We start from the raw sequence: 16,717 nt of genomic DNA, 5'->3' as shown, positions 1-16,717 counted from the left end.
TCTCATGTACATTGTAATTACCTTCACCTGCAATGGCCATGCCATTGAGGAGTCACAGAATCTATCCAGTTCTAATCACACTGCCTCAATTGGATCCTCTGCCATATACTAACTGGTCAGGTTACTTAAACATGCAGCCTCAGTTTTGCCAAGTGTGAAATGAGAGTGCTAAAGTGTGTACTTCCTAGGGTTGAGCTAATGATAGAATAAGATGGTTCACATACGGTGCTTTGAAGAGTGCCCCACAGTACAAGCTTAGCAACTGCTGTCTACCATCAGGACAATGAAGAGGAGACAGGAGGGGACAAGCGGCACTGTTGGGCGTGAACATTACATATTTTGAATGCTAAGTGGGGCCAATGCTGACCTTCAGTTATTTATACTTTGGATCAATCCTTGTTTTTATGCTCAGAATTCCTCTTCTCTCTTGGGAATCACCTAACACTTTAACACAAACCTCATGTCAGGACTCTTCCCTGAACCGCAACCTAGGTCTACAGGGCTGCTGGCTACCTCATGGTTCCTCACCGAACTGCAGAGCAGAAGTGGGTTCGAGCATTTGCTCAGTCTTTCCTCTCCCTTCTGTCCTCTGACCTGCCGTGCCTTCGGATACCAAAGTCTCCCGCTGAACTAACATGTACAGGCATGATCTCCCTAAATGTCTTATATTTTAAAACTTCCTCTCCCTGTGCTATCTTCTCCAACCCAACTAGAAAGAATGGAAATGCATAATGGTAAGTCACTTATTTCAACCATAATGATCAATAGTGATGGTGACTAGTGTTTGAATGATACTTCATAATTCGATAGAGGTTCTTCCTGTGCGTTATGTCATTTGACTTCACAGCCATTCTATGATGCCTAAGCAAGCATGATCATTCTTATTTTCAGATTAGGAAACAGGAGCTCAGATGAATTCAAATGGCTTATTCTAATCCACAAAACCATTAAGTGACTCTAGGTTAGAAACCCAAAGCTTCTGATTTAGTCTCTGAAGCCAATTGAAACAGAAAGCTCCTTGCTTAAAGTAAATCATACTAAAATGTAACTGGCCAGTAGCCTAAACCTTTCAAGAGACATCTGCATTTAAAGGAGAAACCTAAAAAGGATAATGGATGCATAATTACAGAATGAAGATGGGGGCAGGGAATGGGGATTTAGGTGATGTTCTTTTTTGAGCAGAGAATCGTTGTGATCTTTGTTCTCCATTCCTGCTGACCGGCATGACCAGCCCTCAACTGAGGTGTCCCAGAGTGTCTGCTGATTTGGAAGAGAAGAGTAAGCTTCCACCTTGAAGGTGTCCACAGGACATGCCATACATTGGCTCACCCTGGTGCCCTTGGCTAACGTACCACAGAAAGGAACCTTAGGCAGGTTCCAAACACTGCCTACTTAATACCCATTATTTTCTCTGCTTAGTTGTTATTTTCAAATAAGGATATTCTGAGAAATAATGCCACCCTGTCCATGGGAAGCCACCAAGAAAGTTATCTGTCAGAAAGAAAAGGCCCTGCTAACAAATGCAGGTTGGCCTGTTCCAAGAGGGAGCTCCTGGAGCTGCTGAGTAAGTCTTGCACCAAATGTCTACACGGCAGCCCGAGCCACACCTCCCGCTCCTCCACCCCCACCCCACAGCCTTGGAAATGAGTAGCTGCAATCTTTGACTGGACTCTATTCAGACTTGCCACCCCTGGCTGCTCAGGAAGCACATACCAGCAAACAGAATGAAAGGGGCCTTTATAAGCAGGAGTCCGTTATTTCTTAAACAGACTCCCACATAAAGACTTTTTTGTTTCTTACTCTTTAGGAAAAACTGAGCTCCCTCTGAAGTCTTGGGGGAGGGAGGAGAGGCTGAAACAGGGAGGAGGCTCAGGGGAGGATGGTACAAGGCTGGAGACCAAGGGGTGTAGTGGAAATGTCAGGGAGTGAGCTCTACTTCTCTAAGGTGAAAGCTGCAGAGCTCCCTAGCTGCCGAGGGGGATCAGGTTGTGGCTGCCAGGGCCAAGAAGGAGAAGCCAGTCCACCCTCTTGAAGTCTCCCCCACCCCGGAAAGGGAGTCATGCATAGTGAGGAACATTTAGGAGAGACCCTCGTGCTCTGCTCTTCAGAAAAATTTCACAGAACTAGGTTTTCTCTAAGTAGAACTAATTTCTTGATTTTCCCCCCTCATTTTTCTTTAACCCAAAAAGCTACATTTTCTGTTTTATAGGAAACAGCAGTTTCCTTCCTATCATCCTATACTAGTTCACCACAGAGAAAGTAGTTCCTTCTGTTTCCTGCAGAAGCATAACCTCCTAAACTATTTCATACATTCCAAAATCTGGGGAGGAGGCAGAAAAAGTCTAGAGTTTTATAATTTGACTTACTTGACTGCCACAAAATTATACACACATTATATAAAGTCCCATTAATTTCTTTACTAATTAAATAATAATAATTTATTATAATCTAATGGAGTCCAGCTGGTACCATTTATGATGAAAATACTAAAGAAAATAATACAAAGAAAAAAATCACAGGAATTTAGAAATTTGGGTGCATGAAGAAACAAAGAGAAAAGATACTGGCTATTGAAAATCTGTATGAGCTTCATTAAAATGGGATGTCTATAGAAGACAGAACCCAGCTGAAGTGAAGGCTTATACATTTTTTAATAATTTTTTTTCATGACTTGAAATTTCCTCCCCAAGTTTAATATTTGAAGCCTTATTATACTGCTTAAAAAGAACAAAAGCCACCACATTAAAGTTCCACCCTCAGAGTCTACAGTAGCAGCATTCATTTCGACTACTTTGCTGTCTCAGGCACAGGTGTGAGAGCGATAAGAACTAAGCACTAGTTTAATATCCTGTGCACACACCCGGCCCACGGGCTTAATTACCTGCCTATGACCTAAGGAAGAAGAGTCCCTGCAGGCACAAAATAAAGCATTTCATGAGTATGGCCCTCCTTCTACCAATAAAAAGTTGCATCTTTAAAACATACCTAAAAACCAAGGGAGTTTTGGGAGGATTTGTGAACTTGTAAACTCTTCACTGCCCAAGACCATGCTGTTTACTTGTTCACTGCAGTCTTGAGCCTTCTGCATTTTTGGAATCCTTAAAGGAGGCGACCTCCTTTCTGGGCATAGTAATAGTAAAGTGGGCACTATTCTAAGACTTTATTTAGATTAATTCATCAGATTTTCCCAGCATGATATGGTGGACACTAATATTATCCCCCATCTTACAGTTTTGTAAATGGATAAACAGAGGGGTTAAGAAACTTAGCTAGTCACTCAGATGGCAGGTAACAGAGCTGGGATGTGAATCCTTGCAATCTGGTGCCAGAGTTCCAGAACTCCTTTCACTGTATATATACAGCCCTTTAGGGCTTAGAATCTAAAAGGACCTCAGAGATTATCTCACCTTAATTCTGTTTTAGAGGACTAGGATGAGATTCTATGAAGTTAGGTGACTTGTCCAGAAGAATACACCTAGTTCTTGGCAAAGTTCAGAGCAGAACCAAGATCATTCTAATCCTAATAAAACCATGTAAATGCACATCCTTATCCTCCCCCAAAGCAGGTTTCCTAAGCAGCCCATCTCCATGATTGTGTTTGCCAGGGCTATGTAAGTTCACCATATTCCATTTAATAAACATTGGCATTGGCAGTGACACAGGCAAAATTCATGTTTGGGGCATTCTTGCCATCTTCCACTGCCTACACAGGATGAAAGGGAACTTAGAACAATTCACGAGGCATTATTCCAAGAGCTCAAGATCTCTGATGCTTACTTGGACCTTTCATTTCTAAATTCTATCCAAAGTAAGTCCTCCCAAATGTGTGTCATGGCTCATGGCATCTTGTTCCTGCCCTTCAGAGTACTTCTGCATCACAACTGGTAATTACATAGCCATAGTTTCTGTCTCCCCAGCCAGACTGTAAGCACCATGAGGACAGGTGTGGCGTCTGGCTTGTCTATAAATATCTAGAACCTGACACAAAATAGGTGTTCAACTAAAATTTATTAAATGAATTCATATTAGAGTCTCAGCAACAGTTTAAGAGACAATCTTGTTACTCCCCATTTTGCCTTATAATTATCTATTGTCCAGTAGTAGTTATTTTGATCCAGTCATTGGACCACATACATACTAAAACAGAAAATATACAAATAAGGTGTCAGTCAGCATAAGCTCGGCCGGCTTATAAATCTACCTTTCATTCAGGGCACAGGAATGCACTAGGAACCCAGTGAGACCACCAAGTCTGTTAAACTTCAATTATCAAACTAAGGAGAAGGAAAAAGACCAGTCTAAAACATCTAAATTATGAACTACATCAGGGAAAAATGCATTAATTTTCAGTTCTGAAGGTAACAGAATATGTGAGTAGAGTTTGCTACAAGAGGCTTCTTTGGGGTCTTGCTTGAAAGACTAGATGAAAGGATTGTTGCTTGGCACATTCACTCATTATCTATAAAGAGCTAATTCTGAAGATGTCTAAAAACAAATTATTCCTTTCATATTTTAAACATGGCCATTACAATTCTGTTTAAAGTATTGGGTTGTTATCACTTGTACTATCTACAAAGGAAAGGTTTGTTGAGTAATATTAAACCTCACTCAAATAAAACAGTGAATTAATAGAAGTTAAATTAATGAAGCTCTTACTCTAGCTGAATTATAAAAAGTTCTCTAAATTCTATTTCCTTGATGATGATAAATAAGAATTTCTCAAAAACAATAAGCATTTTGTTTTTAACCCTTTCATAGTGATGATAATAAGAACACAGAGGCAAGTCAGTAGTTTGTGTGCCCACGTGACAACCTACTCTACTTCTGTCTCATACTTGGTCTCTAAGTAAAAACTGTTTTTTAAAATATATATTAGCATATTTATTTATTTGCTTACGTTGAGCAGTGCAAGTCATTGGGAAGGAGCCACAAACACCAGGAAAGCATTCCCATGGGGCCATGCCAGAGATGAACAGTTGCCCTTTTAGTTTAAGAAAATATCTTTGTGTAAGTTAGGATAGGTAGATATTTTTTTAATTGAACCTATCCCTCTGCTTCATTTTATCAAGATGAAACTGCAAAATCCTGTTTTTTTTTTTTAATGATAGGGATAAAAATTAACTGTATATTTTTGAGAAATGCCCTGCTGAGGTTATGTGTATATTAGGACAACTAAGAAACAAAATTATCTGAAAGCTGCTCCTTGCAGTACACAGGTTGTGCACAGATTGAGGACATGTCCAAGGCTCCTGAGGTCACAGGTGTCTCTGGACTTGTTGAATACTTCTACCCCACTGTTCTACCCCTACCACTTTTGGTTCATTATCCTGTAGCTTTTTTCTTTTTCTCTTTTTTGGGGTGAGAGGAGTTCATTTGTTAGTTTTTAATACAGTGTAATGTGATGATTAATATGGAAATGATCAAGACCTCAGATTGTCTTTTGTGATTAAAATAATCATGACTAAGTAGCTCAATGGCATGGTTTATGAAAAACTTGATTTTTACTTTTAGGGAACAACAAATCTCCTTTGATTAATCCTAAATACCTTTAGTCAGAGGGAATTTGGTGTGTGCAGGATTTATTCTGTTTGCTGAATGTTAAGTGATTGAGAAGACTCAGTTCTAATAGACTGGGTTCCAGGCTGAGGTGCTGACTCAAATCCCTTGGAAGATACCACATCTCTCCAAAGATCACAGAGGTGATCACAGCACCAAGGTTGCCACTCAAGTCACTGCCTCTAACAAATGAAGTGCAATTTCTTCTGCTTTCCTCCTGGGGATCATCAAGTGCAGCTGTGGAAAAATTGTTTCTTCCCCACCCTCTTCCCAGCAGTGTCTGGGTTCCACTGGGAAGTGTGGTGACTACTGTGTATTTTGACTCCAGAGCATTTGGGGACTATTTTCCTTATTATGGGAGAAATTCCAGTGATGAGAAGACACTGTGAAAGGGTGAGGATTGGCTGAAGATCGGCTCCTGTGTTTGGTTTTCCAAGGTGCCACCTCCTCCCCACTTGCTTTCAGCAGATTCTGCCCAGCGGTGCTTGAACAATCCCTGAACAACCCTGGGCAGAGTACGTAAAATCAGAACTCCAGGTACTATTATGTGTCAATAAAAAAGAAATAATTTTTAAAAATCAGCTCTCTATCAACGGATCTGAAATAGATTTTGCTTTCTTAAGCCTTACAACCAGGGACCCGGGGACACCCAGACAAGGGACACCCAGACAAGGTTCCATACATCTACCCCTTTAGTTGGGCCTCCCACCAGGATCCACCTCCAGTGGCCATTTCTTCTCCCTGAATCTTCAATGCTAGTAGATGGGAGGTAACTTCAAAGTTGGCAGATGGCCCTGGACCCCGACACTATCTGCTTTTTGTCATCCCGTATTTGCTATACCCCTGGGACTCCTACCCCACCCTGAGGGTGGTCCAAGGAGGTCTGCACTGTCCTGCTAGAGCTCTCCTTGGCTGGCTGTCCCGCTCCTGGCTTCCCTTTCACTGACCACTGTTGACCAGCTGTACCAGCTACAAATCCTCAAATCCTCTTCTCTCAGGAGGGTGTGTTTAATTGGATTAATTTCCACTGATCTTTTTTTCCCCACAATTATTTCAGTGGAGAAATTTCAGCACGTTAGGTATTATAACACTGGCATCCTTGAGACTGAAATACGAAATAACTCAGGTCCAAACACTTCCTCGTGGGAAGCCAACATGCAAATTCTCCCACTGTGTTCTGCCGACAGCACACCATTCTCAACAATTCCATCTATCTCCAGGGGGCAAATAATGGATATGTTCCAGCACCCACTCAATTTCTCTGTTTTCTTCTGGCTAAAATAATAATAGATCTAAAATATGACTTTCCTCCTAAAACTAGCCCTTGGTTAGACACTATCAGCTACCACTTGATACAAAGAAATTTCACACGGAAATAAAATGATTACATGGTTAGAACCAGGCATGGTTTCATTCTCTGAATCGCTGCGCATTTGGTGCCTACTGTACATACTACTGTGTGCAGGAGGGGACAAACACACATGAGGCTGCTCCTTTCTCAAGGAGTTCATCTTTAAGGTCAACTTTATATTTTTATAGTCTTACTGTATTTCTAATGCCTCCCTCTCCGAAAACAGTATCAAGGGGGTTTAACTGATAACAATTATTGCTACCTGTCACGTGCTGCCACAGTCACAGGAGAGCGATCAACCTGGCTGTGGTGTTCTGTGGTGTGTTTGTGCCTGGTGAAGGAGCACAGCATGTGTTTACTAAGTTCTAAACACATGGCCCTTAATTCGCATGTGGAGGCAAAAGGGATTCTTTCCGGCTGAGTATACCCTCTTCAAAGCACTAATTTAGAGCAATGGCATTTCCCTCCCAAATAGCATTTTATCATAAAACATCTTAGAAAAATATTAATTTTCTGACAAGGAGAAATATTTAAAGGGCCCCAAAGAAGATTTTTATGAAATAAAGTCACTTTAACTATAGGAGAGAACAGAAGGTATCTACTGTTTGATATTTACTCATGGCCTCCCTTAATTTTCCACTTACCCCAAGTTCAATCTATTTTCTTTCTGCCTCTTTACACCCCTCCCCCTCCCATACCCTTAGACAAGCCTGGGTATCTGGAGAGCTCATTTATGTTGTTTTATTCACTTTCTTTGGTGTAGTAACAGTTAACAAGGCATAAAACATTTGTCAAAGTCTGCCATAATTATTACACTCAAATGCATCCTCTTCCCTCATAGGGAGCAGAGATTTAATATGACAAATGGAAATTTCTCCACCAGAACACCAGGAGTTGTCATTCTCAGCCATGAGCTAGGTAACTGCTTTTCCAAGGAACTGGCTTTTCTCCTGTAAGGATGAAGCTGGTGTTCTAGGAAAAGAACAAAGGAGACAGAAGGGAGCACAGGGAACAGACCATTGGCCTGCTATATACACTTGGGCTCTATACTTGGCCAATGTTTCTTAACAACTGAGGCCAACATTTTGGGTACTCAGTTTTCTTTTATTTCCTTTTTTGGGGGCATGGGGGTGCTTAACCACTGAGGCACTTCCCCATCCTGTTTTTATTTTTTCTTTGGAGACAGGGTCTCCCTAAGTTATTCAGGGCCTGGCTAAGTTGTTGAGGCTGGCTTTGAACTTGAAATCCTCCTGCCTCAGCCTCCAGAGCTGTTGGGATTACAAGTGTGTGCCACTGTGCCTGGCAGGTATGGAGTTGTCTGACAAGATAATGGGAAAGCAAGCTTCACAGTGGAAAGAAATGCCCCTGAAGTTAGACTCAAGCAAGCAGCCATGAAGAAACAGGATGGTGGGTGGTGGCATGACAGTTGGGTACCGCACCAGAGCACTGTCTTTGTCCATTTCTCCCACTTTACTGAGAGAGAACCCAGTCATACCATTTTAAGGTTTCTTCCCAATCTATAAATAACTGAGTGACTGTGGTTAATATTGAAGGCCAGTTCAAACCTGTATTACACTTAAAATAACAAGAACAAAATATTCTTCAACTGACATCTGATAAAGCAAACTAGCCCATGGGGATCAGTTCGAAGTGTTTCATCAGCAAAGATCTCTCTTTGTTATCAGACCCACCAGATCAGGGCCGCAAAGGAGCTCCCTGCGACTGTTTTAATTAGGTATTTCACTTACAAATGAATTAATTAATTAGAGATAAGCACCTGCAGCACTTTACTCGTGTGGTCTATTCAAAGCTTTAAATAGATAAAAACTGCTGGCAACACATTATGATCAGATCCTGTTACATGGGACTCAACACCCAAGACAGTTTACCAAACCTCTTACCCAAACAGCTAGCATTTATTCTAATCCCCTCCCATGCTGGGTACCATCAGCTCAGAGAATTACTCAAGAATATTCAGAAGTAAAGGATGAAGGTTCTATAGTTACTATGGTCAGTGTTTCTCCATTAGTAATTTTTCAGACAAATTTAGTGGCCTAAGTTGGCAGTCCTCTTTCATTCTGCCTTGCTCTTGCTTGGACTTGTCCAGTTTATGTTGTCTAATGACCCCTATCCAATGGCACAGTCATGCCTGGCAGCCTCTAGCTGGAATAAAAGTGGAGACAGACATAACACGCAACATTCCTAAAAATTTTTAGGAACATTCCTAAAAATCATCAAATGGATACAACTTAAGTACCTTCTGCAAAAAGCATGGGGAAAAAAAAAAAGTCAAGTAAGTAAACAAAAAACCTTGAACTTTACCCTGGATACAGTGAAAGCCTATGCGTAGTACAGCAGCATAATATCTAGTGTAAGGATTGCCCACATGATGTTCCTCTGTGTGGTACCTGTAGGCTCATACCGGACTCATTGACGTCTTAGAAGAAAGAACTCAGGCTGGCCACCCTGCAGGGAATAACTCTTTCTAGAATGTCAGATTGCGCCAATCTTACAGTCCTGTTTTGGGAATTCCACCCCTGGACTCCTCTTCTGGTTTGTCTGAAGAAGCCCAACAGTAATGAAAGCAGACCGGACTCTACACACAAGAGGGGTTCTGCCCTGGAGGTGGATCACGTACCCCAGGAAAGACCCCTGGCAGTCTTCACTAAGCAGGGCAGCTGTAGCAACAGCAGGAAGAGAGAGTCTCTGCCCCCCAACTGGAATCTGTGAGGGTGGAATCTTATCAGGACACACTCGGCACTAGGCTGACTCCCCAGAATAAAGGGATTGCTAAGGCTGGGGTGCGGACATCAGGAGATGGGGGGGCAGAGGGTGGAAAGGGCTCACTCACTGTACAAAGGTGTCTTAGGGGATCTTGGTGTCATCTTCTTCCATTATACTGGATGTAGTGACTCGACACCACAACCTCTACTTCAGTTACCTGGCTTGGTTTTGGTTTTTATGTCGTTTGCTGGAGGTGGGAGATTACTCAGGAAAAGCTAAAACAAAGACTTAATTTAAAATGCTGGAATTCTCTATCTCTGCTGGTCTTTGAATTCATAATTTTATAGTTATACTTTTAATGGGTTATAACTGCTATAATGTTCAGAGATGAAGTCCTACCCAATTTCAAATGATGAGGAGAGACAGAGGGGCAGAGAAAGCAGAAGGGACCATTGTTAAATCCAGGTGGTTGGCATACGAGTGTTCATTGTTTTATTCTTTCAACTTCTGAATGTTTACCTTCCACATTTCTCCCACTATTTCTTTCTCCTCTTGCAATAAAAACTAACACTTTTATGTGGTTGAGAGGTGTGTGGCAAAGCAGTTAGAAACTTGGATCCTGAGCCCAGTTGTTCAAGTTTGAGTCTTAATTCTGTCATTTATTAGTTATGTGATTTGGGGAAAGTTCCTTTGCCTCAGTGTCTCCATTCTTCATCTGGAAAGAGGACGATAATAATAGCATACACTTTCTGGGACCTTCTGGAGATTAAGTAAGTTAATATGTGCCAAGCACTGATCTAAGTGCTTTATTTTTTTTTTTTTCATTTACTAAGTAACTACTTCATACAAAAGTCATTTCATGCTTCAACTCCTTTGAGCCTAATAAAAACCTCCGTGAGGAAAGGCTATTCATATACCCATTTTAAAAATGAGAAATGAAGCTCAGATAAGTTAATTAATTCCAGAGAGTTCCCAAACAGTTAAGGCAGTGAGTTGCTAAGGCAATCTCTTGGGCATTCAATCTGTGGCTTCCAGAGTCTGGACACAAGAAAACCAAGTTAGTGCTCAGGGACTCTTTTGTTCTCATAAGCTGGAATAAGCACTTCCTTCTCTTCACCATAATAGATTTCATCTATTCATTTTCCCACTTCAAACACACATGCATATACACAAACAAGCATGTAGATTTTAAAAAGCAAATCCCATTAAAGTATGGCACCAAATTATGTTGTACTTTTTGTTTTACATTCTGGCAAATGCTGAAGCTGACCAGCTGGGTTGAGTGGCCCAGACAGGGCCTGTCTACATCCCTTCTCTACCCTCAAGGGCACCTCGAGGGGAATTCTGAGGTTAGCAGCACAGCTCTCCTTGTTAAATAATGGCTCAAAACTGACCTTGACTAGCACTGATGCATTTCAAAGGTTCAAAAGCTAAAGGCAAAAGGGAGGGAAAGTAGGTTGTTCGGGAAGCTCAGCCAGCGAATTCCATGTAGACAGGTGACCCATATTATGTCAATTAAGTGTTGCTTTAGAGACACACTGCCAGTGCTTTTTACAACACGGAACATTTTAGGGTAATGTAGAGATGGATTACAGCTTGCTGAATGCACCAGGGTCTTTCCTCTGTAATTCAATTAATAGAAGCAGGCATGGGCTTCTATTGGAATCATCCCAAGTGGCTGAAAGGCAAAGTGGGGCACAGACTTTGAAGTCCATGAGGCTAGAGAGGCCTGGCAAAGCTACTCAGCCCCTGGAGTGTGCAGCATGTACATTAATGAGTCCCAGCACAACAGTGTTTTGCTCACGAAGTCCAGGTGGGCAATGAGTCCAGGGCATGTGTAACCAATAGAGCTCTTGAGGCCTTCTCCCCTGCTTGAGATCTCTCCCCTCCAGAAAAATGGCAAATACTACTCCACTCCCATATCTGCCCGTTTAAACATTTCCATACCCTGAATTTCTTTTTTCAACCTATTTCTCCCAGCAAAATGTGTAGGTCCCAAACGCTATGGCTCCTGGCTCCACTCCCAGTCCCATCTCTTGCTATGACTCCCTTTGGTCACATAGGTGTTTTTCACTTTCTTAAAAAGCCCAACTTCTTCCCACTTCAGGGCCCTACATATACACTATCTATTACTTTACCTTCTGCCTGGAGTGATTCACCCAGCAGATCTCTCACTCATCCTTTAGAGCTCTACTTTCCTGGCCCCTGAAATATTCGCTTATTCCCTTGACATAATTATAGTTTCTAAATACACATTTGTGACTATCAGATTTTTGTCTGTCTCCCTCATTGGACAGGAAGCTCCATAATTGGCTCACAATTATATACCTAGGGCTTCATAAAGCTTCCTTAAAGCCTGCAGTGGGTACTCAATCTTTATGCATTGTTGAATGAATCCACGAACAAATGAATTCTTTTTTTCAGAGTCCTGATCTCTTCAACTATCATAAAATATTAACCTTGCTTATACATTAGTGGCCAACATCAATGAATTTTTTCTCTCAGACAACTTGTGTTGAGTCTGAGGTATCAGCCAAAGTGATAGTGAGATTTTCAGGAAGGAACCATGACAGGCGGTGGGGAAGAACTGAGGAAAGCTGGCTTTCTACAATCCACTCATTTTCACTTCTAGCCATCACTGTCTTCACCAACATGCAGACAGATGCCTAAAGACGTCAGAGTTTATCTCATTAGCAGAGGAGCCAAGAAAACATCCCCAGTGTTCAGGCTCCAGGCGGAGAAACCACACTTGTGCTCTGGAGCTGCGTGCAGCATGTTGGAGGGGGTGCCCACCTAGGAAGCACCCTCACAGAATCCTTTCCACTCTCCTGGTGGATGCTCTGATCTTACTGTAGCACCTCCCACCTTTAGTCCTAAATTTCTCTGCCAAGTACAACATCGTGCCTTCTTAAAGTCTTAAAGTATCAAGGTAAAGTGATACAGACTCTAGAAAGGTGGATGTTATTGGCACTTTGGTCACCATAGGAAAGAGTGCAATTTAGTACAGTAATTTTAGCGGATAACTCAGCTCTATCTAGTAGATTTTGAATGCATAAACGCTTTCACTCAGTAATTCATCTTTTGCAATTTTATTCCAAAGAATTCTCACAAGACAGGTAAAAACACGATTCTTATCAAAAAGCTGGTGAGAAAAACTCAACTGTCTAACAGTAGGGACTGGTTAGATGATTCTGGCAGTCATTGTATTTGGTACAGTCGTTCAATGTAATATTAATTAGCTAGTGAAAAGAATGAATTTACATAATGGTATTAAAAGATGTCCATAATACACTGTCAGTGTAAAAAAAGCAAGATTCAGAATACTGTAAAGTTTTTAAGTAAATATATTCTATTATATATAAATACATATTAAGATGGGCACAGTGGCACACACCTGTAATCCCTGTGGCTTGGGAGGCTAAGGCAGGAGGACTGTGAGTTCAAAGCCAGCCTCAGCAAAAGCAAGGTGCTGAGCAACTCAGTGAGACCCTGTCTCTAAATAAAATACAAAATAGGGCTGGGGATGTGGCTCAGAGGTCAATCCACGGTACCAAAAAAATAATAAATACATGTTAATAGAGGTGGTTATAAAGGGTTTACCTGAACCTTTCAATTTCTTTTTTTAAAAAAATTTGTTGTTGTTGTAGATGGACACAATAACTTTATATTATTTATTTATTTTCTTACGTGGTGCTGAGGATGGAACCCAGGGCCTCACATGTGCTAGGCAAGCGCTCTACCACTGAGCCACAAACCTAGCTCCAACCTTTCAATTTCTATATTATACTCTAGTATTTACAGACTTTACAAAATGTATTTTATTTAAATGCTTCGAATTCACACTCAAACATTATACCTTTTGAAACAAAGGTATAAAATTGGTTTAAAACATTCTAAATCACCATTATCAAATTGATCAAAAGTCTGTCTTTAGACAAAGTACTAGACGTAGAAAGAATGCAGCTCTTCATGGTTTCTAGAAAAGCTAGGCATCTGAGCCTGTGGAAGGCAGCCTCCCACATGACCTGCAAAAATCTCTGTCTGCTGATACTCACATCTTATGTGACCGACAGAATGTGGCAGAACTGAATGGAATGTTACTTATAAAATTTGGTTATAAGAAAACCATGATTTCCATCTCGGGCTCTCTCTCTTGGATCACTTGCTCTGGGGAAAGCCAAGTCCTGAGCAGACTATGGAGAGGGCCCTGCCGTGAGGAACTGAGGCCTCCTGCCAATAACCACATGAATGAGCTTGGAACCAGATCCTTCAGACCCAGTCAAGCCTTAGCTGACAGCCACGCCAGCCAGCACCTCAAATGCAGCTTTCCAAGAGCCCCTGAGTCAGAGTCACCTAGCTAAATTCCCCAATCTGCATAAACTGGAAATAATAAATGTTTTTTTTTTTTTAAAGACAAGTTTGGGCTAATTTGCCATGTAGCCTATTGATAATTAGGACCCAATCAGCTCTAAGTTTTAGTGCCTTTGTGCTCATTTCCCTATCCAACATATCGTCTTTGCACAATCAACAGTCTCATATTGGTTCCCTATTTGCACCAACACCAAATTGGTTAAGACCAGCAACCAAAGTCAGTGTCCATTATGTTGTTCTCTCCTCAGGAGGACAAGCAGCAATGATGGGGGTTGGGGGTGGGGCCGAATCCAAGAATGGTCGCTGGGGTCACAGGAACCAGGAACTGATTTGGTTATCAAACATTCAGATTAAAGTCCTGTGCTTTCTGAAAGATGTCTGCCTTTTCTCTCTGACCCATCTAACTGTTACATTATTGAGTCAAATACTGGGTCAAATTAAATGCCACAGGAGAACATGCTAACAAAGAAAAAAAAGGACAGAACACTGGGAAAAAAAACCTATTTTTTTCTTTGCTATTACTTTTTTGCTAAGTGGGATCTCTGATGAAAGAAGACATGGACTCCATTTATATGTAGGTTTAATTTTCCTTAACACCAAATGCAGAGAGGAAAATGAAGTCTCATTGTTATAGAAATCCTTTCAGTTACAATTGCTGGTATGTTTCCACTCAAGACCCTTATTTTTGATGGGTTGGAATCCAGTCATCAGCTTTAGCTCAAATAGCTCTAGGATGGCTTTTCTTTTCTAAAATGGTTTTCACATGTATTGTGCATTTTTGTATAACTGAAAAAAAATGTGTGCATGAATCAGCACCTCAAAAATCATTGTTAGGTCAGGGGACCTTGTCCAGCATGTCTAGACCATCGATCTGCTGCCAGCCTGGTCCAAGGAGACTTGGCAGCAGTCACTGGCTTGAATAAAATCCAGGAGCTGCCACACTTGTGCCTCCAAGCACACTTAATAATAAAATCATGGAGTTTCTGCAAAGGAGTCTCCAACAGGCTGCATGTAATATATATTCTACACACATACACATATGTTCTTCTATTTTCCTGAATATAGATTAATGGTACTGTGATAGATTGAATGCAAATTTGTTTTAAACCACTTTTCAACTAATAGCTTTCTCAAACAATGGACATTAAAAATTCATCTCCTGTCAGTTAATAAACTGAGATTTGCAAAATTTTACTGAAGAAGGAAGATTTTTCCAATTCAAAATGTTGGGAACCATTGTTCTAGAGTAGCTACAGTAAGACAAAAAATGTCTCACTCTCCACTAGATGTAAAGACACTCTTATTTAGCTCAGCCACTCCCTAGACAGGCAGAGTAAGTACAATGACTAAACCAAATTGTGCTTTATGCATAAATTACATTTGTACAGTATGCATTTTAAACACAAATGAATAGACTCGTACCTCATTAAGTATGCTACAGAAAAGGTATCAGTGTTTCTTAATTCCTACTAGGTAAAAAATTTAATATGAAACAGTAAAACAAATCAGGAAGGAAGAAGAAAGAAGGAACAGAGCAGGAGCCCTGAAAGTCATGTGGTAGGAAGAGCAGGGAGTGGAAACTCTTACCTCATGTGAAAAGCCCAGATTCCAGTACCTTCCATGAAATAAAGTGATAGCAACAGACTGCTCTGAGTTTACTAGCTGAGAACAGTGAAGGATAATGCTATTGTTTCATGTCTAGGTCATATTCAATGGCACTCTGTTAAAGAATACCCTCTCTGCCACCATAGTTGACCTAATTCTATAGTATATTTGGTTCCATTCTTTTTAAACTTGTCTACCACTTACACTGAAAAAGAAAAGGTAACTGAAATGGGTCCAACTTCTCTAAATTTATTTTTATTGTTTTACTTTTTCTATTTTATTTTTCAACTGATACATGAAAAACAAAGATTGTACATAATAATGAGATACCATATGCTTATATTTTTGCTTATCTAAAAGTATACTCAGAAAAATTGAGTTGATCCAGTCAGAAGAGGCATTTAGGATAAAAGTGTTATTCAGTTTTAATCAAGATAACAACCATTTTTATTTTAAAGCTACCTATCACCTATAGTTTCCACCGATATGGTAAATATTCCAAAAGGACAAAACCTCTCAAAGATTGAAAAACCACAGTTGTCTCACAGTGAAAATGTAAAATAGTTAAACCACATTCTACAAAGAAAACACTTTCAAATGAAATATTATTGAATCTTAAATGTCTGGCTGGGAAGCAAAACTAGAGTTACCTAAAAATTCGGACCCCAGCAAAATTACTTGGGACCAACTACTTCCAGTCCCTGGGTGACAGGGGGTAATTCTGGAGCAGGAAGACAGTGAGCCAACCATGCTGAAGGTGCAGAGAGAACCACTTGCTCTACCTCCCACAACCCCACACTCACAGAATAAGACATTTACAGTGAAAAATATTAAACAAAATACCCTCAGAAAAATACTTTTAAATGCAATGTTTTAGGTGTCCAGCATTGTTAAAATGCATCCTATCTGAACCTTGCTAGCTGGACAATCTGGCAGATAGAGAAACTGCTTAAAGATGTCTTGTATACCAATGGGCACAAAGTGTCTTTTGAGGAATGATTTTTTTTTTAAATTTTTTTTTAAAGAAAGGAAGCTGACAGCTGGGCATGGTGTCACATGCCTGTAATTCCAGCCACTGGGGAGGCTGAGGCAGGAGGATCACAAGTTCAA

At 40.7% G+C, this 16,717-nt stretch overlaps 1 protein-coding gene across 2 annotated transcripts in view; it reads right to left on the bottom strand.

Moving 5' to 3' along the window:
- Gng2 (G protein subunit gamma 2) overlaps nt 1-16,717 on the bottom strand; it is a 109,514-nt gene that overhangs the window by 44,818 nt on the left and 47,979 nt on the right. The gene's annotated exons all lie outside the window — the stretch shown is intronic.

Source organism: Sciurus carolinensis, chromosome 2, assembly GCF_902686445.1.
Source record: "Sciurus carolinensis chromosome 2, mSciCar1.2, whole genome shotgun sequence".
Lineage (NCBI taxonomy): Eukaryota > Metazoa > Chordata > Mammalia > Rodentia > Sciuridae > Sciurus > Sciurus carolinensis.
This window is presented reverse-complemented; position numbering and strand designations above follow the sequence as displayed.